Here is a 27907-nt window from a genome sequence, read left to right as displayed (position 1 = left end):
TCTCAACAATGACCACAAGTCTTTTGATAAAAAGTATTTATTTAATTTTCACAGTATTAATAACAACAGAAAATACTAACAGTCATTATGCAGCATTTGTTTGTATAGATGTTTTAAAGATCTTAGATGCAGAGGGACACGTAAAACATAGTACGTTCCAGTAATGGTTTGAATCTCCAACGTTTTTGCTGACTATGTACCATTCAACACATCCTCCTGATGCTAAAACTCCATATTCAATGCCCATAATGTAAAACAAACAAATTGTTGTTCATGATGATTTGTGTATGCCAACATCAGCAGCATAAGTGTTTTAATTGTATACAAAAATAAATTGTTTAATTATATAACATTTTATAAATGAGGCACCAATTGGGCAGAAACGAAAGCAAGGCCTCAGTTTAAGTTTGAATTAAGTGTCTGTGCCATTATTTGGTAGAAGTTAAACAGAACAATTAATTAACCATGTAAATGTATTGTGCGTAAAATAAAGTAACTAGCTAAATCTAATATTCTTAGAGTATTATGGTCTTCTTATGTTGCAAATTGCATTATATCCATCAGTTAAGACCTGTGTCACATATACATCACCATACAGTGAGATACAAGAAAGACAAGAATTCTATAGGGTATAGGAGACCTGCATCCTCATCCTAAGGCAGTGTGAGGGCTGAAACAGAGATCTGGCTTCTTCATTTTGTTCTAACCAAGCAAAGCCCACAGCAGACTTATTGAATTAAATCACAACTGCTTTGCCACAAACGTAGATATTTTGGCATGTTCATGTCACACGGCTTACTAAACAGTAGAATACACACGTGTAACAAGAAATGGTAAGGGTAAAACACAAAACACAGTTTGAAATATTTAACAAAAAGGATGACATGATATCAAGACGGTGCCATTTTCAGTCATCTACTGCCAAAAAGACTGTAATAAGTAAGTAAGAAGTACAGTACATTCGGGAAGTATTCAGACCCCTTGACCTTTTCCACATTTTGTGACATTACAACCTTATTCTAAAATGGATTAAATATTTATTTTTCATTACCAATCTACACACAATTCCCCATAATGACAAAGCGAAAACAGGCTTTTAAAAATAAAAAACAAATACCTTATTTATATTAGTATTCAGACCCTTTGCTATGAGACTTGAAATTGAGTTCAGGTGCATCCTGTTTCCATTGATCATCCTTGATGATTCTACAACTTGATTGGAGTCCACCTGTGGTAAAATCAATTGATTGGACATGATTTGGAACGGCACACACCTGTCTATATGAGGTCCCACAGTTGACAGTGCATGTCAGAGCAAAAACCAAGCAATGAGGTCGAAGGAATTATCCGTACAGCTCCGAGACTAGATTGTGTCGAGGCACAGATCTGGGGAAGGGTACCAACAAATTTCGGCAGCATTGAAGGTCCCCAAGAACACAGTGGCCTCCATCATTCTTAAATGGAATAAGTTTGGAACCACCAAGACTCTTCCTAGAGCTGGTCGCCGGGCCAAACTGAGCAATCGGAGAAGGGCCAGCGCCAAGGAGGTGACCAAGAACCCGATGGTCACTCTGACAGAGCTCCAGAGTTCCTCTGTGGAGATTGGAGACCCTTCCAGAAGAACAACTATCTCTGCAGCACTCCACCGATCAGGCCTTTATGGTAGAGTGGCCAGACGGACGCCACTCCTCAGTGAAAGGCACATGACAGCCCGCTTGGAGTTTACCAAAAGGCACCTAAAGGACTCTCAGACCATGAGAAACAAGATTCTCTGGTCTAGTGTAAAACAAGAACTCTTTGGCCTGAACGCCAAGCATCACGTCTGGAGGAAACCTGGCACCATCCCTACGGTGAAGCATGGTGGTGGCAGCATCATGCTGTGAGGATGTTTTTCAGTGGCAGGGACTGGAAGACTAGTCGGAATCGAGGGAAAGATGAATGGAGCAAAGTACAGAGATCCTTGATGAAAACCTGCTCCAGAGGGCTCAGGTCCTCCGACTGGGGCGATGGTTCACCTTCTAAAAGGACAACGACCCTAAGCACGCAGCCAAGACAACGCAGGAGTGGCTTCGGGACAAGTCTCTGAATGTCCTTGATTGGCCTAGTCAGAGCCTGGACTTGAACCCGATCGAACATCTTTGGAGAGACCTGAAAATAGCTGTGCAGCGACGCTCCCCATCAAACCTGACAGAGCTTGAGAGAATCTGCAGAGAAGAATGGGAGAAACTCCCCAAATACAGGTGTGCCAAGCCAAGGTTGTAGCGTCATACCCAACAAGACTCAAGGCTGTAATCGCTGCCAAAGGTGCTTCAACAAAGTAATGAGTAAAGGGTATGAATACTTATGTAAATGTGATATTTTAAATAAAGTTAAATAAAGGTTAAATACACATTTCTAAAAACCTGTTTCTGCTTTGTCATCATGGGGTATTGTGTGTAGATTGATGAGGGGGAAAAAACTATAACACATTTTAGAATAAGGCTGTAATATAACAAAATGTGGAAACCTGACCTACATCCCCAGAATAAAAGCAATACTTACTGATCCAATGTCATTTGCTTGCTTTGTGCTCTCAGCGATAAAGTTACAGGCATCCACACATTCCTTGATCTCAGGAGCAGCTTGGGCGAGGCTCTTGAACAGGCTGGCTGTGGTGCTCACATCAATGCCATCCACTAGAGGGTAACAGAGACATACAGTCACCTACACATATGCTGGTGATGGACCACAGTGCGAATCTTTATCCTCTCTCCTTTTCCTATTGATTGTGATACTTATTTACAAGAACAAATACAACCAAATGCTTTTTAAAACCAATTCAAATTAACCCAGACATCTATTTAAAAAAGTGGCTTGCTGGATAATATACATAACTACTTACTACTACATCTCAAAGCAGGGCTGTCCGCAGACCTTTTGGGGGGGGGGGGGCATGTGCTCATCAACAAAAAAAGGGCACCCCAAAAAAATGGTTCCTGCAGCCGCGGTCACAGATTCGTTGAGCAATTATTACAAGAAGGGAAAGCAGAACAATCTGATTAGTAAATTATTTTTCTAAACTATTTTGAACTCAAATTCTTATTAACAATGACCAACACAATACCAGTCAAAATAGAAGATTGTAGCCTACCATTACTATATCCAACCCAACTCTATTTGTGGCCACTATCATGCCTGTCTGCAAAGCGCTCATTGCCAGCCGGATAGCCCTGTTCTTCCTCACAAATATCGTAAGAATTTCGCCAGAATATGTTACATCTTTGTCCCATAATATTGATGGCAGTGCGATGTTACAGCTGCTTATCTTTAGACATATAGCCAGTAGCCACCCACATTAGGCCTATCTGAAATATGAAAATGATCAATCAAATCGCCAGGTAGACAATTGTTCTGGCAAAGATAAGTCAGTAGTAGATTGTGAAACTGTATTTTATATGGATGATGAATGTAGGCTTGAAACAAGTTATTTCTGGTCACTAATCTGGATATGCGTGCCCTAGTGACTCATACATCGCAGTCCCCGTGGTTATATCCGCAGGGCGGACGGGTTGAGGGTCATGAAATATTGTGTGGATGAAGGGCGGGTTGGTGGCGGGCGGGTTGAATAAAGACAATACCTTAAAAAATCCATAAATGTATAATTCTTGTGCAATGTATACATCTTAAGCTACATTGAGGTTTTTCTTTCATTATTTTAGGCTATCTGCATTAGTGCATAAGCCTAAACTTTAGGGCCTAACTGTACACGCGCCAAATAGCCAACACGCCAATCGCCAAATGCATTTTGGAACGGGCAGAAAAAGTTAATATTGAGGGAACTGTAGCCTACTGTTCAGAAGGGTTAAATGGAAACTGAAATCTGGGCACTGACTGTAGGTCTATAACCTCTCACATAGCCTTAATAGTAACTCCTGGAGAATTAAGCATTTCTTGCAGTAAAATTATGTCGGCAAAATTTTGAACAGGAGTGGAGAAATATGATTTTTGTCATCTTGAGAGAATGCCAATGCACAGTTAGCACCTCTAAACAGTACCTATCTTTATCAGCATCATAAAAGCTGATAGTATTTCAACCACAAAATATGCATCCAAGCCGAACTGAAATCTTATCAGAAACATGTTGGGTCGTTTTCACAGCTTCCCTTACAACCGGATAAACTGATGTCATAAGGAAATGTTGCACAGAAAATCTTTCCAGATTTTTGAGTTATTGCATTTTCTCCCCGATCTCTAAACTTCTTTGCTCCACGAAAGAAGCAGAGATGACAGAGAGAACTTTACCGAAGTCAACTAGATTGAAGCATTCATTCTATCCATTTATAACATTCTGCTGAGTAAGGGTTTATTTACTCTTCGGGCAACATAATGACAGAAGAGAAGCCACCTGTATCTAACTATAGACAAGTTGACTAACAAATAGCCTACCATAATGTTGGAAATTATAAGCAGAAACATATCTAAAATCAGGCAAAAAGATCTTCCCCAAAAAAATTCTGCCATCTCTAGCCTACCATGCATTTTCTATATTTGCGGGTTAGGGTCGGTTCTCAGATTTCCACTTTATTACACATAGTTGGGTGGTTGCAGATGTGTTATTAGCAATTGCGGGCGGGTGCCGGTGAACAAACAGCTGACCCGTGCACCACTAGCATGACCTTCTTTATGCTCCAACGTCGATGGTCAATTGGTCAACAATTAAGATGCGCAACTTGTTGGTTCTGAAGCATAGATTATCATTTAATGAGGACTTGCTGACAGTAGGTTCAAAAAGAAACATTTGGGGGGAGATTATTCCACCACTGAAAAAGGAACTTTGGAGACTGGAAGGGCAAAGGGGCATGTGCTCTGTACAGGTAGAGCCCTATCTGTGTACGTGCCTGTCTCAAATGTTGTTTGGCACAACTGTTTCTGGGTTCCATAACACCAAAACAAATGTTGTATACCCCCCCATGCGCTAACCTTCCTTCCCTCCCTACCGGTATCTCTAATCTTACCAAATGATCGTGAGACCGTGCCTCTCTCTCTCTGTTTGTCAAACATCATCTCGCTGCGTGGTTGTTTCAGCACATACTCCTCCGCTCTCTGCATCAGGCCGAACGAGCTACGCCGTCGCTCCCTCACTCTGTTCACTTCCGCCTCTGCATTATCCACCAGAGGGGCTAAACAGGGGAGAGGAAAGGTGGAATAGGCAACAAAAAAGTCTAATATTCATTCTGACAAAGTAGGATCTTATGTCATATCGGATCGTTATAGTATTGAATAAAGAGAAAAGAAGGCGTTAAAAAAAAGTATAATTCTTGTGCAATTCATATCTATAGGCTACACTGAGGTTTTTCTATCTGACGTTAGTATTTAGCCTAAGCTTTAGGGCCTAACTGTAGCGTGCTAAATACACGGCAATTGCCAAATGCTTTTGGGAATTTAGGCAGAAAAAGTTAACATTGATGCACTGAGGCAAAAAGGACAATATCAAAGTTTAATTCAGTAAGAGAAAAGCTGTGAAATGGAGTTGAAAATAAATAGAAGGACCAGAACAGTCTGTAAAGGTGCTATCTTTATAAGCATCATCAAAGCTGATAGTATTTCAACCACATAAGATTTCATTTCTGCTTGGATGCATATTTTATCAAAAACATGTTGGGTCGTTTTAACAGCTTTTCATTTCCTTAAACAGATTTTTAGACAAAAAAAAAACGGAAATATCATATTTACATAAGTATTCAGACCCTTTAGTTCTTTGAAGCCCCTTTGGCAGCGATTACAACCTTGAGTCTTCTTGTAGGTTGAAACTACAAGATTGGTACACCTTTACTTGGGTAGTTTCTCCCATTCTTCTCTGCAGATCCTCGAAAGCTCGTCAGGTTGGATGGGGAGCGTCGCTGTACAGCTATTTTCAGGTCTCTCTAGAGATGTTCGATCAGGTTCAAGTCCGGGCTCTGGCTGGGCCAATCATGTACATTCAGAGACTTGTCCCGAAGCCACTCCTGCGTTGCCTTGGCTGTGTGCTTAGGGTCGTTGTCATGTTGGAAGGTGAACCTTCACCCCAGTCTGAGGTTCTGAGCACTCTGGAGCAGGTTTTCATTAAGGATCTCTGTACTTTGCTCCATTCATCTTTCCCTCGATCCTGACTGGTCTCCCAGTCCCTGCCGCTGAAAAGCATCCTCACAGCATGATGCTGCCACTATCATGCTTCACCGTAGGGATGGTGCCAGGTTTCCTCCAGACGTGATGCTTGGCATTCATGCCAAAGAGTTCAATCTTGGTTTCATCAGACCAGATAATCTTGTTTCTCATGTTCTGAGAGTCCTTTAGGTGCCTTTTGGCAAACTCCAAGCGGGCTGTCATGTGCCTTTTACTGAGGAGTGGTGTCCGTCTGGCCACTCTACCATAAAGGCCTGATTGGTGGAGTGCTGCAGAGATGGTTGCCCTTCTGAAAGGTTCTCCCATCTCCACAGAGCTCTGTCAGAGTGACCATCAGATTCGCAGTCACCTCCCTGACCAAGGCCCTTCTCCCCGGATTGCTCAGTTTGGCCGGGCGGCCAGCTGTAGGAAAAGTCTTGGTGGTTTCAAACTTCTTCCATTTAAGAATGATGGAGGCCACTGTGTTCTTCAATGCTGCAGCCATTTTTTGGTACCCTTCCCCAGGTCTGTGCCTCAACACAATTCTGTCTCGGAGCTATACGGATCTTATATAGAAAGGTGTATGCCTTTCCAAATGGTCAATGGAAACAGGATGCACCTGAGCTCAATTTCGAGTCTGATAGCAAAGGGTCTGAATACTTATGTAAATCAGGTATTTCTGTTTTTATTTTTAATAAATTGGCAAAGAAATCTAAAAACCTGTTTTGCTTTGTCATTGTGGGGAAAATCCATAAATGTATAATGTGGAAAAAGTTATGGGGTCTGAATACTTTCAGAATGCACTATATTTTAGTCATGACTTGGCCTATGCAATAAAGTATTTAACTTTCAAACCCACACAAGTACTGGACCTGGATTTTTTTAAGGCCACTTAGCACCCATTTGTGGTTAAACAAATCATTTTGCTTTTCAATGTATACATACCTGCTTGATGGTGTGGGTTTTGGGACTGCGGAGGGAGATGTTGAGCACCACGATTTGGTTGGTGGCGATGAGCGTGGTCACAGACATGACAAAGATCAGGTACCTGGAAGAGAAGAACAGACCGATGTTGATGGAGAGGGGATTTGGCTCTCTTATGGAGTAACAGAAATGTATGGAGGAAGGCAGTAAGAAAGAGACTGAAGAAGAATCCCATTAGAGGGCACAAATTTGAAGTTGAGAAAGGAATGCAGTGACTATTATATGGAGTCTCTCACACAGAATCATCATACAAACACACCCAGGTACATTCTAACTCACTTGCCAATGAGTGGGACATTGAGCGATGTCTCAGGGACCTTCTGAGCAATAAGAAATAGGAAGACAGTCTGAGCCAGCAGGACAGAGATGGACACAGTCAACTTCTGTCCCCCAGCTATGAAGGGGACAACAGAGAATCAGAGGGGTAGACGGGAGTGCAGTGCTTTTCCCATAATCATCATAGACGACAACAGACATAATATACAGATGGTTTTATTTGGCCCACCAAGTTTTCTGAGCAAAAAAAAGATTTTTGTTGTTGGACAGCTCCAGCTCCAAATCAGCTCCAAGTGATAAACATTTTGGAAATCTGATCCCAAGTAGGCCTATTCCCAAGCATAATAAAGAGATGTGATCGTAAACAAATGCCTAAGCAAGGTTTGAAGTTATGTTTTAGTCACATTATCTGTTTGGGTTTCTTGTAGTCTACAAATGATTAGTAATAATGTTCCGGCCCCCTGACCATCCGCTCCAGAAGAAAAGGCCCGCGGCTGAATCTAGTTGATGATCCCTGTAATATACTCGAGCAATTCCAGACGTAACGTGAGAGTGCTTCCAAGTGTTTTAGTTGGAATGCAGATCCCTATTGATCTTGTCTTGCGCAGGCAAACAGAATCCAACTTAAATCCGACAACATACAGTGCATTCTCTAGTTTGAAACTCAAAACCATGAAATCTATGTTAGAGCATAAAGGGGCAATCTGGAGTTGCTACATCCATTTGTGGACTCATAAATTAATGATATGTACCCATTGATTCTTGAAGAATATAACTTATTAATGCCTCATAAGCATTCGTACCCCATCAGAATCCAAAATATAAACTTGTTTTACTTCAATGTTTGTAAACAAAGTAAATGTAAAACACTACATAACCTCAGAAAATTAAAAATTATAATTCTGATATCATGGATGGTCAATCCTTGCATCCATAGCTCTCTTTTATGAATTTGAGTGGTTATATTTCTCTAGCCCCATCCCTCAGCTTTTTACTGAAATGGGGGCAGGGAGGACACTTTGTTATTGTTTCAACTGTTGATAGCTGCTTTAAATATAAATAATTTGATTTAATAGTCAATATATGAAACAACACTAACAGACATCTGTTAACATCAGTTGTTGATGGCATACTGTATCATCTTCCTGTATCCTTAAGTTACACCACTGACCAATCAGCAGCAGTGTTGCAACCTACCCTGTGCAGGTAAGAAGTAGGCCAGGACGACCAGGGAGGAGATGAGTGAGCAGGGCAGGATGATGATGTAGAATAGAGGTTTTCTCTGGATGACCAGGTTGAAGGAGATCTCCTGGTACTCCAGGTCATCAGGAGTGTAGCGTGAGTTGATCAGCTTCCTGGCTGGCCGGGGCTTTATGGCCCACTCACCGTTCTCTAACAGGGTGGAAACAGACACACTGGGATCAATAGAAGCCATTTCATTAGGATTTGACCTGTTGATGGGTTGTAAATTGTTTACAGATAGCTGTTAATCAGCCTCCAGTATTTATGCTGCAGTAGTTTATGTGTCGGGGGGCTAGGGTCAGTTGGTTATACCTGGAGTACTTCTGGAGTACTTCTCCTATCTTATCCAGTGTCCTATGTGAATTTAAGTATGCTCTCTCTAATTCTCTCGTTCTCTCTTTCTTTCTCTCTCTCGGAGAACCTGAGCCCTAGGACCATACGTCACGGCAAACCGGGCATGATGACTCCTTGCTGTCCCCAGTCCGCCTGGCCTTGCTGCTATTCCAGTTTCAGCTGTTCTGCCTGCGGTTATGGAACCCCTACCTGTCCCAGACTTGCTGTTTTCAACTCTTAATGATCGGCTATGAAAAGCCAACTGATATTTATTCCTGATTATTATTTGACCATGCTTGTCATTTATGAACATTTTGAAAATCTTGGCTCTCTCTAATTCTCTCCTTCTCTCTTTCTTTCTCTCTCTCGGAGGACCTGAGCCCTAGGACCATACGTCACGGCAAACCGGGCATGATGACTCCTTGCTGTCCCCAGTCCGCCTGGCCTTGCTGCTATTCCAGTTTCAGCTGTTCTGCCTGCGGTTATGGAACCCCTACCTGTCCCAGACCTGCTGTTTTCAACTCTTAATGATCGGCTATGAAAAGCCAACTGAAATTTATTCCTGATTATTATTTGACCATGCTTGTCATTTATGAACATTTTGAAAATCTTGGCTCTCTCTAATTCTCTCCTTCTCTCTTTCTTTCTCTCTCTCGGAGGACCTGAGCCCTAGGACCATACGTCAGGACTACCGGGCATGATGACTCCTTGCTGTCCCCAGTCCACCTGGCCTTGCTGCTATTCCAGTTTCAACTGTTCTGCCTGCGGTTATGGAACCGCCACCTGTCCCAGACCTGCTATTTTCAACTCTTAATGATCGGCTATGAAAAGCCAACTGAAAATTATTCATGATTATTATTTGACCATGCTTGTCACTTATGAACATTTTGAACATCTTGGCATAGTTCTGTTATAATCTCCACCCGGCACAGCCAGAAGAGGACTGGCCACCCCTCATAGCCTGGTTCCTCTCTAGGTTTCTTCCTAGGTTTTGGCCTTTCTAGGGAGTTTTTCCTAGCCACCGTGCTTCTACACCTGCATTGCTTGCTGTTTGGGGTTTTAGGCTGGGTTTCTGTACAGCACTTCAAGATATTAGCTGATGTACGAAGGGCTATATAAAATAAACTTGATTTGATTTGATTTAATCAAATCAAATGTTATTTGTCACATGCTTTGTCAACAGGTTTAGACAATGTCGTAGAATTACAACATTATGTTAATCACATTACTTTTATATTAGAATGTATTCCTATATTAAAACATTCACACCGTCTGTTTTTTCTAGAGGCAACAGAATAGGGTTCTTAGAACTCTCATGTGTCTGCGTGAAGAGAGAGAATCCTCAGATTTAACTCTGACAGATTTACGATGGCTTGGTGAGAACCTAAAGACTGCATTCCATGATTAGTGTCTGTGTGCCTGTTTATCGGTAACAGGGAGGACCAATGTCCAGTTTATTTAAGGAAAGGATTTAGTATTCTAGGTTGCATTAGTATTTCTGTATAAACAAGTAGTAAATGAACTAGAGACAGATATTTGGTGCCATGTAAATCTTGATGTCTGTTGCATGAGAGCACAATGTACCTTTGTATCATTTCTGTTCCTTGTCACAAGGACTCAGGAAGACTATAAATAGTTCTAACTGAATCCTGTTTATTTGGGCTTTAACACTACACCATTGGGTGATTGTTAACGTTCCATTACTGCAGTCATTAAATAATAAAGTTCAATTGTTTTGAGGAAATCTAAAAGTCTCTTTGATTAGAATAATTCCACCACAACTAACAATGAAATGCTAACAGGTCCTTTTCCAACAATGTACTTCAGATTAAGAAAAAAAAAGTCAAATACAAAGTGACATGGGGAATAAATACACAGTGAATAACAATAAAGAGTAAATATAACATGGCTCTATACAAGGAGTACCAGTACCGAGTCGATGTGCAGGGGTATGGGGTAATTGAGGAAGCTATGTACATATAGGTAAAGTGATTAGGCAACAGGATAAATAAAACAGTAGCAGCAGCGTACTTGGTGAGTGTGAATGTGTGTTGCGTCAGTGTGTGTGTGTGTGTGTTGGGATGTCAGCGTAAGTATGGGTTAGTGTGTGGGTAGAGTCCAGTATGTGTGCGTAGTCACTGCAAGAGAGAGAGTGCAAAAAAGGGTCAACGCAGGTAGTCAGGGTAGCCATTTGATTAGCAGTCTAATGGCTTGGGGTTAGAAGCTGTTTAGATCCTGTTGGTTCCAGACTTGGTGCACTGGTACCGCTTGTCATGCAGTAGAAGAGAGAACAGTCTGCGGCTTGGTTGGAAGGAGTCTTTGACAATTTTTTGGGCCTTCCTCTGACACCGCCTGGTATAGAGGTCCTGGATGGCAGGGAGCTTGGCCCCAGTGATATACTGGGCCATATGCACTAACTTCTGTAGTGCCTTGAGATCAGATGCCAAGCAGTTACCATACCAAGCGGTGATGCAGCCATTCAATGGTGTAGCTGTAGAACTGAGGATCTGAGGGCCCATGCCAAATCTTTTCAGCCTCCTGAGGGGGAAGAGGCATTGTCATGCCCTCTTCACGACTGTGTTGGTGAGTGGACCATGATAATTCCTTAGTGATGTGGACAACGAGGAACTTGAAGCTTTCAACCCGCTCCTCTACAGCCCCAATGTGGATGGGGACGTGTTCGCACCTCCTTTCCTGTAGTCCACAATCAGCTTCTTTGTCTTGCTGACATTGAGGAAGAAGTTGTTGTCCTGGCACCACACTGCAAGGTCTCTGACATTCTCCCTATAGGCAGCCTCATCGCCGTCGGTGATCAGCCCTACCACCGTCATGTCCTCAGCAAACTTTATGGTGTTGGAGTCGTACATATTGATTTTGAGAAACTACAAAGTTGTATATTCAGTATTTGTGTCACACATGCAGGACCTGAGTAGTGGTGGGTAACTATTAGAGGGAGGTAGATTTTGAAATATAATTTATTTAAAGAATGGCGCCAGAGGCGATGCCTGCCGTTTTACAGGCTCCGAACCAATTGTGCTATTTTGTGTGTTTTTCTGCATTGTTTGTAACTTATTTTGTACATAATGTTGATGCTACCATCTCTTATGACCGAAAAGAGCTTCTGGATATCAGAACAGCGATTACTCACCTCGAACTAGACAAAGATTTTTTCTTTAATGAGTCTGACGCGAAGGATATAATGCTACTCCCGGACAAGGCCCAAATCCTCGTCATTTGCATGAAGAAAATAAGGAAATACAGGTGGCGCAGATCAGGGTGCCTTATGAGAATTCATTGGTGAGTGGGTAACATGCCTATACCATCCGTTCTGTTGGCCAACGTGCAATCACTGGAAAATAAACTGTTCAAGACTATCCTACCACTGGGACATTAAAAACTGTAATATCTTATGTTTCACCGAGTCGTGGCTGAACGACGACACAGATAATATACAGTTGGCTGGGTTTTCCATGCATAGGCAGGACAGAACAGCTTCGTACGGTAAGACAAGGGGTGGGGGTGTGTCTTTTTGTCAAGAACAGCTGGTGCACGATGTCTAATATTAAGGTCGTCTCGAGGTATTGCTTGCCTGAGGTAGAGTACCGTCTATTAACCACCACAAACATATATATTTTTTTTTAAATGTACTTTATTTAGTAAATATTTTCTTAACTGCATTGTTGGTTAAGGGCTTGTAAGTAAGCATTTCACGGTAAGGTCTACACCTGTTGTATTCGGCGCATGTGACAAATATGATTTGATTTGGAAAACCATAAAAACAAGACGTTGCAACATTAGTGTGTGTATTACCAGTGAAGGCCTCAGGATCAATGTCCACCCACTCAATAGGCTTGTTGGTCTCTGCGTCAATATGATTTCCAACTCATTTGCACTGTATGTCTGGGACCTGAAGACTAAGGTGCAGTTCTGGTAGTCAAAGGGGAAATAGGTGATCTCTATGGCACACGTGCAGCGGTAGATCGCTGGAGGCAGCCAGTACATGTAGCCACTGGAGTAGATCAACACATTGGCATAGTAGGCCACATCAAACTTGCCATCAATGCTGCAGAGGGGGAAGAGAGGAGGGGAAGAAAGGAGGTGGAAGGAAAGGGTAGGGTGCGATGAGAAGAGTTCAAGAGTCCATTGCTCAAAACAAAGCAAAACAGAGCCACAAAAGGGGGGGAAATCAGAATGAGGAAAAAGATGAAAGCCCTCTACTGGCTCACTTGTTCTCAAGGACGATGTCAGGGAGCCATACTGTGTTGTAAGGCACACAGATAACTTCAATGCCAAAATACTCAGAGGTGTTCCAGGCTAGGCGAATATCATTCCATTGCTGTGGGAGGGAGGGGATGGTACAGGCAGAGGAGAGACGAGAGAGGGGGAGGAACTGAGGAGAAAACAGACGAGTGAGGGAGAAGAGAGCATTGAGGTGGAAAAAACTCAAAGTAGGAGAAAGGAAAAAACTGAATCTAGTCAAAGTATGCAAGAAACAAATGACAAATGAATTGATAAGATTGTGAGTGTTTCTCTCACCAATCTCAATCCAGACATTAGTTGTGAGAGTCTCTTCCTTTTCATTCTGTAACAGAGGAGATAATATGATTGTCTGATGAAGACATTTGTCCATTTCAGTTTGATATGTGATAGTACTGTAGTGCACCCTGCATGGTGGAAGTACAGAACTGTTTAGATAGTATGTCATCCGTACGGAATATGTATTGTGTTGTTGGGGTGCAGCAGTGTGATGTGTGTAATATGTTTGGTTTTACATTTGAGTCATTTTGCAGATGCTCTTATCCAGAGTGACTTACAGTAGTGAGTGCATACATTTTTGTACTGGCATCTAATGTATGTGTGTTGTATTGTTATGCTGCAGCAGGTGTGGTCTGTCTCTCACCAGGGAGATGAGGTTGGTGAGAATCAGCTTGACCTGCACCTCCACCTTGTCTGTGGGGTGTGCTGCTGGACGAATGTTCTTGTTGTAGCTTCTGAACAGGTCCCCAATCAGCTTAGGCTCCTCATTATAACTCACTGCACAAGGAAGGAAGGAAGGAAGGAAGAGAACCATGCTATTATGAAATATGGATGGCATAAAACCCATAAGGACTATAAAGTCCGGGTTATCTCCCGGGTGGCGCAGTGGTCTAGGGCACTGCATCGCAGTGCTAGCTGCGCCACCAGAGTCTCTGGGTTCACGCCCAGGCTGGGCTGGGTTCGCGCCCAGGCTCTGTCGCAGCCGGCCGCAACCGGGAGATCCGTGGGGCGACGCACAATTGGCATAGCGTCGTCCGGGTTAGGGAGGGTTTGGCCGGTAGGGAGGGTTTGGCCGGTAGGGATATCCTTGTCTCAGTATGTAAAAAATGTAAATAAAATGTATGCACTCTACTGTAAGTCGCTCTGGATAAGAGCGTCTGCTCTTGGCTGGTAGGGATATCCTTGTCTCAGTATGTAAAAAATGTAAATAAAATGTATGCACTCTACTGTCAGGTTTTGGCCAAGACTGTTCGGGTTTTGGTCACTAGATGTCCCCATTGCACCTTTTTTGTACCTTTTGTTTTTCTTGCTCTAATTATTGTTTGCACCTGTAGGTCATTCCCTTGTTAGTATTTAAACCCTGTGTGTTCCTCAGTTCCTTGCTCAGTGTTTGTAAGTTAGCACCCAGCCCCAGCCCAAGCCTTGTTTTATACAGATATTTCTCTTGTTGGATTTTCCAGAGGTTCTCTGGTTTAGTTCTTGTGTATTATTTGAGTAGTCTTTTGAGGTTTGTTTTTCCCTGCTGTTTTTTACCACTTTGTGGAGTTTCTTTTGTATTTTGGAGGATTTCCATTTTGTGCCTCTTGGCTTTATTTTTGGACATTGTGGATTTAGTTTCTTTGCCTGAAGATTTTGTTCTTTAATTAAACCACCATCTCTAGTACTGCTGTGTCTGCCTCATCTTCTGGGTTCTGACGATTATTAGTGACTGTTTCTCGCACCGGGTCCTGACAGAAACACTGAGCCATTATAATGAACCCAGAGGCAGCCAGTACCCAGGATTTTTTTCCATGCTGTCCCACCACGAGGGGACTGTCCAACGCCACGAAGCTGCTCTGGTTCAGCAAGAGGCCTTAATGGCTAGACATTCTCAACTTCTGTCAGAGATGCTGACTTCCATAAAGCAGATTTCGGATCGACTTTCCCCGGCAACCGCTTCTGCTCCAGTTCATCCGATTCAAGTGCCCCTGGCAGTTAACCCCCTGGCTGAACCTCGTCTGCCGCCTCCCCAACGGTTCTCAGGGGATCCGAGTGTTTGTAAGGGGTTTTTCACCCAATGTTCTCTCTCCTTTGAGCTGCAACCATCGTCGTTTCCCACCGACCGGTCCAAGATAGCATATATCATCACCCTGCTGTCGGAAAAAGCCCTAGCCTGGGCTACTGCTGTGTGGGATGCCCAAAGTCCCTGCTGTGCCAGCTACTCTACCTTTGCTGAAGAATTCAAGCGAGTGTTTCAAGGTCCTACCAACGGCCCTGACTCAGCCAAACAGCTCCTGACTCTCCGCCAAGGTCGGCGCAGCGTGACGGACTATGCCATCCAGTTCCGCACTGTGGCAGCAGCAAGTGGCTGGAACGACGAGGCGCTCACAGTGTGTTTTTTGAAGGGTCTTTCTGACACCATCCAAGATGAACTGGCCACTCGGGAACCACCGGACAACCTCGAGTCCCTTATCAAGTTGGCTTCACGCATAGACCAGCGTCTGAGAGAGAGAGAACTCAACCGTAGACCGCTCACCCTAGCTCCTATCGGTTCCAGCTCCGAGTCTCCACCTTTATCCTCGCTGGCTCCACCAGAACCCATGCAGGTTGGACGCATCTCCCAGGCTGAGAGAGACCGCCGGATGAGGGAGCGATGCTGTCTATATTGCGGCAAACCGGGCCATTTCCGCTCCACGTGTCCCGGGATCCAGGGAAACGCACTCTCCCGTGCAGGCCTGGGAGGACTGTAACGGGAAACATAACCTCCTCCCATCCATCCAACTCCCGCCTGCTCATTCCAGTTACCCTTTCCTGGGACGACCACGAGTTTTCTCTTCAAGCCTTGGTAGACTCTGGAGCCGCAGGTAACTTCATGGATGGGGTCTGGGCGAAGGAGAATGGCGTTCCTTCTGAACCTCTAAGTGACCCCATAAGGGTTACTACGTTGGATAGAAGCCCTTTGGGATCTGGACTTGTCACTCGTGCCACTACCCCCTTGCGACTTTCAGTTTCCCAACACCAGGAAGTGATGAACTTTCATCTGATCTCCTGTTCCGAGTTCCCTCTCGTCCTTGGTTATCCCTGGCTTCACAGCCATAACCCTCACATCGACTGGTCTGTGGGCACTATCAAGCAGTGGGGTCCTACGTGCCAAGCCACTTGTATCTTCCCGAGTTCCCAGAGTTCCCCTTCCGAGTCTCTAGAATCCATCGACCTGTCCCGAGTTCCCGAGTGTTACCATGACCTCAAACTGGTATTTAGCAAACAGAGGGCCACCAAACTAGCACCCCATAGACCTTACGATTGCACCATCGACCTGTTTCCGGGGACCTGCCCTCCCAGGGGTCGGATCTTTTCCCTTTCTCCTCCCGAACGAGCTGCTATGGATACCTACATCAAGGACGCTCTGGCAGCAGGCCTCATGCGTCCATCTACCTCGCCGGCGGGAGCAGGGTTTTTCTTTGTGGCCAAGAAAGACGGTGGATTACGACCTTGCATTGACTACCGGGGACTCAATGCCATAACCGTCCGTAACCGCTACCCGCTACCCCTTATGGCCACAGCCTTTGAGCTGCTCCAGGAAGCAGTTGTCTTCACTAAGCTTGACCTGCGGAACGCATACCATCTTGTGCGGATCAAACCCGGGGACGAGTGGAAGACCGCTTTCAACACGCCTACTGGTCACTACGAATACTCGGTGATGCCCTTCGGCCTGACCAACGCCCCGGCTGTGTTCCAAGCGCTCATAAACGATGTGCTTAGGGATATGCTTAACATCTTCGTGTTTGTTTACTTGGATGACATCCTCATCTTTTCGAGCTCCCTTCAAGAACACACTAAGCATGTCAGACAAGTGCTCAAACGCCTCCTAGACAGCCATTTGTACGTTAAGCCGGAAAAGTGTGAATTCCATTCCTCTCGAGTACAATTCCTGGGATTTATAGTGGAACCCGGTCGAGTCCAGATGGACCCCAAGAAGGTAGGGGCGGTAGCGGATTGGCCCACCCCCAAGTCCGTTAAGGAAGTTCAGCGTTTCCTGGGCTTCACCAACTTTTACCGGAAGTTCATCAAGAACTTCAGCTCGGTGGCAGCCCCTCTCTCAGCTGTAACCAAGGGTGGCAACACAAGGTTTCTGTGGGGAAGAGAAGCTGAGACGGCCTTCCAAGGACTCAAGCAGCGCATCCTCTCTGCTCCCATCCTGACACTACCAATGGCGGATGAACCTTTTGTGGTGGAGGTAGACGCATCAGAGGTTGGGGTTGGAGCTGTCCTGTCTCAGAGGGGTGAAGACAAGAAGCTTCATCCTTGCGCCTTCTTCTCTCACCGGCTTACCCCGGCCGAGAGGAATTACGATGTGGGGGATCGTGAACTCCTAGCGGTTAAGATGGCATTGAAGGAATGGAGACACTGGCTCGAGGGGGCTTCTCAACCGTTTCAAGTGCTTACGGACCACAAAAATCTGGAGTATATCCAGCAGGCGAAGCGGTTGAACTCCAGACAAGCTCGATGGTCTCTTTTCTTCAGCCGATTTCAGTTTATCCTCACCTATAGACCCGGGTCGGAGAATCTCAAACCGGACACCTTGTCACGAATCTACTCTCCTGCCATTCGAGAAGATACTGACATGACTGTCCTTCCGGCCGCTAAGATCGTGGCTCCGATCTCGTGGCAAGTGGAGGATTCCGTGAAACAAGCTCAAGCCATCGAACCGGGCCCTGGAGGAGGTCCTGCTAATCGGTTGTTTGTTCCCAAGGCAGCAAGGTCCCAAGTCCTTCTGTGGGGGCACTTCTCTCGCCTCACCTGTCACCCGGGCGTAGGTCGCACCTTGGAGTTCATCCAGCGTAAGTTCTGGTGGCCCACCATAAAAGAAGACGTTGCCACTTTCGTCAAGGCCTGTTCCGTGTGCTGCCAGGGCAAATCTTCTCACCTCCGCCCTCAAGGACTCCTTCACCCTCTATCTATTCCCCACCGACCCTGGTCCCATATCTCGTTGGACTTTATTACTGGCCTTCCTCCGTCCCATGGTAATACTACGATCCTAGTCATCATCGACAGGTTTTCTAAGGCGGCCAGGTTTGTTCCCTTGACCAAATTACCTTCTGCCAAGGAAACCGCTGAGTTGGTGATTAACCATGTGTTCCGAGTCTTTGGGATTCCGCAAGATATGGTTTCCGACAGAGGTCCCCAGTTCGCCTCAAGGTTTTGGAAGGCCTTCTGCCAACTCATAGGGGCCACGGCCAGTTTATCTTCAGGGTACCATCCGGAGTCCAATGGCCAAACTGAGAGGATGAATCAGGAGCTGGAAACCACCCTCAGATGCATGGTTTCCAACAACCCGTCCACATGGTCATCCTTCATTGTTTGGGCCGAGTACGCGCACAACACCTTGTGCTCCTCCTCCACTGGTATATCCCCGCATGAGTGTCAGTTTGGCTATGCGCCTCTATTGTTCCCGGACCAGGAGGCAGAAGTCAGAGTGCCTTCAGCCTCGAGGTTCATCAGACGCTGTCGGCTTACGTGGAAGAAGGCACGTCTTAATCTTCTGCGTTCCTCTCAGCAGTACCAACGACAAGCCAACAGACGTCGCCGTCCCGGTCCTACCCTGTACCCCGGCCAGAGAGTATGGCTCTCAACTAAGAACTTACCACTACGGGTGGAGTCTCGCAAGCTGTCCCAGAGGTTCATCGGTCCCTTTAAGATTGCCAGGAGAGTCAATCCCGTTACTTTTCGCCTGCACTTACCCAGATCCCTTAAGATCAATCCAACATTTCACATTTCTTTATTAAAACCTGTTTTTTCTCCCCTTATCCCGGCAGGCAGACCTCCCCCTCCGCCCCGTGTCATCGGTGGCCAGTCGGCTTATACCGTTCACCGGATACTGGATTCCCGCCGGGTGCAGCGGTCCTGGCAGTATCTGGTGGACTGGGAAGGCTACGGTCCCGAGGAGCGCTCCTGGGTTCCTGCCAAGGACATACTGGACCCTGACCTCATTCGTCAGTTCAGGACCCTCCACCCTGAGAAGGCTGGTAGGAACGTCAGGAGCCGTTCCTAGGAGGGGGATTCTGTCAGGTTTTGGCCAAGACTGTTCGGGTTTTGGTCACTAGATGTCCCCATTGCACCTTTTTTGTACCTTTTGTTTTTCTTGCTCTAATTATTGTTTGCACCTGTAGGTCATTCCCTTGTTAGTATTTAAACCCTGTGTGTTCCTCAGTTCCTTGCTCAGTGTTTGTAAGTTAGCACCCAGCCCCAGCCCAAGCCTTGTTTTATACAGATATTTCTCTTGTTGGATTTTCCAGAGGTTCTCTGGTTTAGTTCTTGTGTATTATTTGAGTAGTCTTTTGAGGTTTGTTTTTCCCTGCTGTTTTTTACCACTTTGTGGAGTTTCTTTTGTATTTTGGAGGATTTCCATTTTGTGCCTCTTGGCTTTATTTTTGGACATTGTGGATTTAGTTTCTTTGCCTGAAGATTTTGTTCTTTAATTAAACCACCATCTCTAGTACTGCTGTGTCTGCCTCATCTTCTGGGTTCTGACGATTATTAGTGACTGTTTCTCGCACCGGGTCCTGACACTCTACTGTAAATCGCTCTGGATAAGAGCGTCTGCTAAATGACTAAAATGTAAAAAAAATGTAAAGCATACCATTTCAAAGGATTCAACACTTGAAAGGCCAAAGGAACTTGAATAATCAGTGACCGATTTGCTAAAAGCACCCAATGAACCATTTTCAATTTACATTATTAACATCTAGGCATGTCAACCCACGGCTGGCTCCAGGCATAAGCGACATAAGCAGTCGCTTAGGGCCCCTTGCCGCTAGGGTGGTTTTTAGGAACTCAGTCGGGGGTCTCAACTTACTGTTGAGAGTTAGATATTAATACACAAGGTACAAGTTCAAAATCCCCCCAACCAAATCTCACTTAGGGCGCCCACAAGGCTAGAGCCACCCTGTGTCAACCATAAATTGAATTGACATGATTGGAGTAGGTGGGGGAGGTATATCCTGTATAAACACAAATTCACTTTCTTCACAACAAACATGGAGAACTTAGACGAACAGGTTCACAAATAAAAACATCTTTATGATACCTTGTGTAGGGATTTCAAAGACACGATAATGAGTTTGAACTCCTGGAAAGATATCTGGGAGGTTATGGGGATAGATGTGGTATAAAGGTCAATGGAATGCAGACCATGGCATAGAAGGACGCTGGATTGGCGCACATTCAACAAATCTGATCTAACAAAGCAGATATTTGTCAAATCTGTCATGATTGATGTATTGTAACAGGCCCACAATGTGGTCACTAAAATCTGATGTGGATATATTTGGCTGTTTTCGCTGCATAACATTTAGAAGTTGGCCCTATTCATACAAACTGGTAGCATAGTGGTGGTAGTCAAAGTCGTTTTTAACTGTAATGCAGTTGATTAATGACGATGACATGAACATGTGTTGGGGTTGACATCCATACAGCATTATACTCTGATTTTGACCTCAACATAGTGTGAAAGTCACATATAAACAATAGCCTAAATGTAGGATCCTTTTGCTGTGGGGCAATGAGGAGACTCGGGTGGGAAAACGGTGCAGCCTTTTTACATCATGTCATCTTGGCTGAGCTCCTGTGTCAAGCATCTGGAAACGGACTCCAACATTTCAGAAGGTCTTATCTTTTTGTTTAGCCAGTTGTTTGTAATTAGCTGGATGGCTATAGATATTAGCCCTGAATCACTAGTGGTGTGGTGCAGTTTATTGGATGTGTAAACTCTGTAAGAGACCGTTTATGCTTGACCCGAAAATATGGTCAGAGGCGCCATATGGATTGTGTGACAATTGCGAAGCCTCCAGAGGCACGCAGAGGCCAAATTGAGCTCCGTAACGCATAGCCATGCGTCTCTCAAAATGTGTAACAATGCCGAGGGCTCCCTCAGCTCCTCCGCATTGAAATAATTGGTTGATAGGGGAGTGCGGGAGGTCCTCTATAAACACAAACTCACTTCCTTCACAACAGCTCTGCGCTGCTCCGCGAAGCGCAAGAAGTATGAATGCCCTGACTTCTGCAGAGGCCATGTCACCATAAATCCTGCATAACTGTTGGTGTTAAAGGCGCTACATGGTCAATTTGACGTCTGCAATTGACCATGTAGCGCCTTTAACACCAAACGTTGTAACAATGTTTAAAACGTTTTCGCAGCGCCTATAAAAAGAAAATGCCACCTGCCTCGCAGGAACAATAGAAACAACATGTGTGTCGTAATGATACAAAGAAAAAAAATGCTGTTGCGAAAGTAGCAATTACACTTCCTGGAGTCCACACAAAACATGAAACTTTACATAATACAGAACATGAATAGACCAGAACAGCTCAAGGACAGAACTACATCAATAAAAAAGTTGCACACGTAGCTTACATATCAATACACACGTGTTTAGTGAATCAGCCAGATCAGAGGCAGTACAGATGACCAGGGACGTTTTCTTACGTGAATTGGACACTTATCCTGTCCTCTTAAGCATTCAAAATGTAACGAGGGTGTCAGGGAAATGTATGGAGTAAAAAGTACATTATTTTATTTAGGAATGTAGTGAAGTAAAAGTTGTCAAAAATATAGTCAAGTACAGATACCCCAAAAATCGCAAAGTTAACCGATCTTTACTTGCCGTTCCAGATTTGAGTAAAGTACAAACTGAAAGAAAGAGAAAGCTAGAGGTTATTTCCGAAAGGCGCGTAGCCTGCCTTATCCCGCTGCCACTCGCCTCGCTTCTCCTGCTGTCGCTACACCCACGGCTCGGGTTACACAGTAGCCGGAAACGGCTCAATTCTGTCGACATTCTGGACGTTCATAATAATTGTCATTATGCTATTGGGTGGTGATGACAACGACACAGATTATGAAGGTAATGTTTCTGTTTAATATGTCAGCGAGTTCAAACTATGAATACCCCAACAATAGGCCTGAAAACACAACTGAACACTTTGAAAACGTGTGTGCAGGGCTCAATGATACCACTGGTGCGCAAAACATAAAATCTAAGCGCACCAAAATAACAAAGTATTGATTGAGATATAGCCTAGCATATTGGGCTATATGAATTCTAGATACTTTTTAAGCACATGTTGTGCTCTAGAAACTCATATTTAACCCTGTAAATACATTTGTTAATTGTACAAAGCTGAAATGTTGATACAAAAACCTGTCATGGAAATTACAAAGTCATTTGTGGAATTTTAGGTTTCTACATTGTGTAAAAGCACTACCTATTGAGATGCATTATATTTAAAATTCTACACTGTCTCTTTAAGAGCCTCAATCAGGCTTTTATGGTAGAGTGGCCAGACAGAAGCCATTCCTTAGTAAAAGGCACATGACAGCCTGCTTGGATTTTGCCAAAAGGCACTTAAAGGACTCTCAGACCATGGGAAACAAGATTCTCTGATCTGATGAAAACAAGATTGAACTCTTTGGCCTGAATGCCAAGTGTCACGTCTGGAGGAAACATGGCATCATCCCTACGGTGAAGCATGGTGGTGGCAGCATCATCATGCTGTGGGGATGTTTTTCAGCAGCAGGGACTGGGAGACTAGTCAGGATCGAGGGAAAGATGAATGGAGCAAAGTACAGAGATCCTTGATGAAAACCTGCTCTAGATCGCTCTGGACCTCAGACTGGGGAGATGGTTCACCTTCCAACAGGTAGTACACAGCCAAGACAATGTAGGAGTGGCTTCGGGACAAGTCTCTGAATGTCCTTGAGTGGTCCAGCCAGAGCCCAGACTTGAACCCGATTTAACAATTCAATTCAAGGGCTTTATTGGCATGGGAAACATATGTTAACATTGCCAAAGCAAGTAAAGTAAAATAAACAATAAAACTGAACAGTAAACATTACACTCACAGAAGTTCCAAAATAATATAGACATTTCGAATGTCATTATGTCTATATAAAGTGTTGTAACGATGTGCAAATAGTTAAAGTACAAAAGGGAAAATAAATAAACATAAATATGGGTTGTATTTACAATGGTGTTTGTTCTGTTTTGTGGCAACAGGTCACAAATCTTGCTGCTGTGATGGCACACTGTGGTATTTCACTCAGTAGATATGAGAGTTTATCAACATTGGGTTTGTTTTCGAATTCTTTGTGGATCTGTGTAATCTGAGGGAAATATGTGTCTCTAATATGGTCATACATTTGGCAGGAGGTTAGGAAGTGCAGATCAGTTTCCATCTCATTTTGTGGGCAGTGGGCACATAGCCTGTCTTCTCTTGAGAGCCACGTCTGCCTACGGTGGCCTTTCGCAATAACAAGGTTATGCTCACTGTACATAGTCAAAGTCAAAGTACATAGTCAGAGTCTGTACATAGTCAAAGTTTTCCTTATGTTTTGGGTCAGTCACAGTGGTCAGGTATTCTGCCACTGTGTACTCTCTGTTTAGGGCCAAATTGCATTCTAGTTTGCTCAGTTTTTTTGTTAATTCTTTCCAATGTGTCAAGTAAATACTTTTTGTATTCTCATGATTTGGTTGGGTCTAATTGTGTTGCTGTCCTGGGTCTCTGTGGGGTCTGTTTGTGTTTTTGAACAGAGCCCCAGGACCAGCTTGCTTAGGGGAATCTTCTCCAGGTTCATCTCTATGTAGGCGATGGCTTTGTTATGGAAGGTTTGGGAATCGCTTCCTTTTAGGTGGTTGTAGAATTGAACGGCTCTTTTCTGGGTTCTATAACTGATTCAAGTATTTTTAGCCAGATCCTAATTGGTATGTCGAATTTTATGTTCCTTTTGATGGCATAGAAGGCCCTTCTTGCCTTGTCTCTCAGCTCATTCACAGCTTTGTGGGAGTTACCTGTGGCGCTGATGTTTAGGCAGAGGTATGTATCGTTTTTGTGTGCTCTAGGGCAACGGTGTCTAGATGGAATTTGTATTTGTGGTCTTGGCAACTGGACCTTTTTTTGGAACACCATTATTTTTGTCTTACTGAGATATACTGTCAGGGCCCAGGTCTGAAATAATCTGTGCAGAAGATCTAGGTGCTGCTGTAGGCCCTCCTTAGTTGGTGACAGAAGCACCAGATCATCAGCAAACAGTAGACATTTGACTTCAGATTCTAATAGGATGAGGCCGGGTGCTGCAGACTGTTTAGTGCCCTCACCAATTCATTGATAAATATATTAAAGAGGGTGGGGCTTAAGCTGCATATCTGTCTCACCCTATGGCCCTATGGAAAGAAATGTGTGTGTTTTTTTGCCAATTTAACCCCACACTTGTTGTTTGTGTAACATCTCTGGAGAGACCTGAAAATAGCTGTTCAACAACGCTCCCCATCCAACCTGACAGAGCTTGAGATGATCTGCAGAGAAGAATGGGAGAAACTCCCCAAATACAGGTGTGCCAAGCTTGTAGAGTCATACCCAAGAAGACTCGGGGATATAATCACTGACAAAGGTGCTTCAACAAAGTCCCGAGTAAAGGGTCTGAATACTTGTGTAAATGTGATATTTCAGTTTTTTATGTTTAATAGATTTGCAAAAATGTCTAAAAACCTGTTTTTGCCTTGTCATTATGAGGTATTGTGTGTAGATTGATGAGGAGGAAAACAATTGTAATGTAACAAAATGTGGATAAAGTGAAGCGGTCTGAATACTTTCCGAATGCACTGTATATATAAAAAATAGGAACCAGCCCCCCTGAAAAGAAAAATGATTAGCCAAACACAGGCGGTAATGCTACTGACACAGAACATAAGTAGGACACTGTAGTACAGCATTTCTCAAATGTTACTGTACCAGTGACCGGCAAAACATGGTCCTTTAAACACGGTCCTTTAACCAGCTCATGTTTAAGACAAATACAGCATGTAAAAGCACCACTGGAGATACAACTCACCACTTTAAATGTGCCTCTGTTGCCTCTCTGTTGTGCTGTCTCTCTGCACCTTCTCTGCTGTCACTCTCTGTCCTTCAACTTCTCCTGTCTGTCTATGCTTCTCCTTGTTGTCTGTCTGTCTGTCCCTGTCTGTCCGTCTGGTTCTCCTCTGTTGTCACTATGCCACCAGAAAACCAGGGGACCACACTGCCAGTGCTGGGCCCAGCTACATTCTAGTTATGAATGAATAAACTTATTTATTAGATTATGAAGAAAATGACTAAATAAATGCCTAATAAACTCAGCAAAAAAAGAAACTGACCTTTTTCAGGACCCTGTCTTTCGAAGATAATTTGTAAAAATCCAAATAACTTCACAGATCTTCATTGTAAAGGGTTTAACACTGTTTCCCATGCTTGTTCAATGAATCATATACAATTAATGAACATGCACCTGTGGAACGGACGTTAAGACACTAACAGCTTACAGACTGTAGGAAATTAAGGTCACAGTTATTAAAACTTAGCACACTAAAAAGGCCTTTCTACTGACTCTGAAAAACACCAAAAGGAAGATACCTAGGGTCCCTGCTCATCTGCGTGAACGTGCCTTGGGCATGCTGCAAGGAGGCATGAGGACTGCAGATGTCCGTACTGTGAGACGCCTAAGACAGCACTACAGGGAGACAGGACGGACAGCTGATCGTCCTCGCAGTGGCAGACCACGTGTAACAACACCTGCAAAGGATCGGTACATCCGAACATCACACCTGCGGGACAGGTACAGGATGGCAACAACAACTGCCCGAGTTACACCAGGAACGCACAATCCCTCCATCAGTAGGCTGATAGGCTGAGACAGGCTGGACTGAGAGCTTGTTGTAAGGCAGGTCTTCACCAGACATCACCGGCAACAACCTCGCCGATGGCCACAAACCCACCGTCGCTGGACCAGACAGGACTAGCAAAAGTGCTCTTTACTGATGAGTCGCGGTTTTGTCTCACCAGGGGTGATGGTCGGATTCGCGTTTATCGTCGAAGGAATGAGCGTTACACCGAGGCCTGTACTCTGGAGCGGGTTCGATTTGGAGGTGGAGGGTCCGTCATGGTCTGGGGTGGTGTGTCACAGCATCATCGGACTGAGCTTGTTGTCATTGCAGGCAATCTCAACGCTGTGCGTTACAGGGAAGACATCCTCCTCCCTCATGTGGTACCCTTCCTGCAGGCTCATCCTGACATGACCCTCCAGTGTGACAATGCCATCAGCCATACTGCTCGTTCTGTGTGTGATTTCCTGCAAGACAGGAATGTCAGTGTTCTGCCATGGCCAGCGAAGAGACTGGATCTCAATCCCATTGAGCACGTCTGGGACCTGTTGGATCGGAGGGTGAGGGCTAGAGCCATTCCCCCCAGAAATGTCCGGGAACTTGCAGGTGCCTTGGTGGAAGAGTGGGGTAACATCTCACAGCAAGAACTGGCAAATCTGGTATAGTCCATGAGGAGGAGATGCACTGCAGTACTTAATGCAGCTGGTGGCCATACCAGATACTGACTTTTACTTTTGATTTTGACCCCCCCTTTGTTCAGCGATACATTATTCTATTTCTGTTAGTCACATGTCTGTGAAACTTGTTCAATTTATGAATCTTATGTTCATACAAATATTTACACATGTTAAGTTTGCTGAAAATAAACGCAGTTGACATTGAGAGGACGTATCTTTTTTTTTCTGAGTTTAGATGATCAAAACTAGAAACGCAACATGCAACAATTTCAAAGATGCTACTGAGTTACAGTTCATATAAGGAAATCAGTCAATTGAAAGAAATTCTTTAGTCCCTAGTCTATGGATTTCACTTGACTGGGAATACAAATATGCATCTGTTGGCCACAGATACCTTATAAAAAGGGTGTAGATCGGAAAACCAGTCAGTATCTGGTGTGACCACCATTTGCCTCATGCAGTGCGACAAATCTCCTTCGCATAGAGTTGATCATGCTTTTGATTGTGGAATGCTGTTTCCACTCCTCTTCTATGGTTGTGCGAAGTTGCTGGATATTAGCGGGATCTGGAACTTGCTGTCGTACAAGTCGATCCACTGCTAGTGGTCATCACCGTTAACTCAGACATCAACCAGCCTCAGCCCGGTCAATTCCTGCCAGTCTGCACAACGCGATATCAACCCAGATCATATCGGACTGCTTTTTCTCTACCACATCTCCGGATTCCTACCGCAAGTTCTGAAACTTTACACCGGATCAGTTAGCCTGGAGCTAGCCTTGAGCTAGGCCCATCTCCCGGCTAGCAAAAGAGATCCATCAGCCAATTCTGTGCTACAGTGCTACAGTACCTCTTTTGCCAATTGGCCTGGACCCTTTACTGCCGACACGGAGCCCCGCCGATCTATCACGACTGGTCTGCCGACTTAACCGTCTGAGGGTGTTTCAACAGGCTCTTCCGTTGCGACGTCCCCCGGATGCCCATCTGCTAGCCTGCTGTCCCCGGCCTGCTAGCTGTCTGAATCACCGTGTCTCCAGCTCGCCTAGCTACTCACTGGGCCCTATGATCACTTGGCTACACTTGCCTTTCCCTATTGTCAATATGCCTTGTCTATTGCTGTTTTGGTTAGTGATTATTGTCTTATTTCACTGTAGAGCCTCCAGCCTTGCTCAATATGCCTTAGCTAGTCCTTTTGTTCCACCACTTTAGCCGTAACCTTATCCTACTCCTCCTCTGTTCCTCTGGTGATGTGGAGGTTAATCTAGGCCCTGCAGCCCCCAGCATCACTCCCATTCCCCAGGCGCTCTCATTTGTTGACTTCCATTACCGTAAAAGCCTTGGTTTCATGCATGT

The 27907-nt window shown here is 44.5% G+C and overlaps 1 pseudogene; it reads right to left on the bottom strand.

Moving 5' to 3' along the window:
- Positions 1–27: 27 nt before the first annotated feature.
- Positions 28–14026, bottom strand: LOC139536711 (acetylcholine receptor subunit gamma-like; annotated as a pseudogene).
- Positions 14027–27907: the final 13881 nt, after the last annotated feature.

The sequence above is a fragment of the Salvelinus alpinus genome, chromosome 13 (assembly GCF_045679555.1).
Source record: "Salvelinus alpinus chromosome 13, SLU_Salpinus.1, whole genome shotgun sequence".
NCBI lineage: Eukaryota > Metazoa > Chordata > Actinopteri > Salmoniformes > Salmonidae > Salvelinus > Salvelinus alpinus.
The sequence above is the reverse complement of the archived record's forward strand: the minus strand, read 5'-3'. Positions and strand labels throughout refer to the sequence as shown.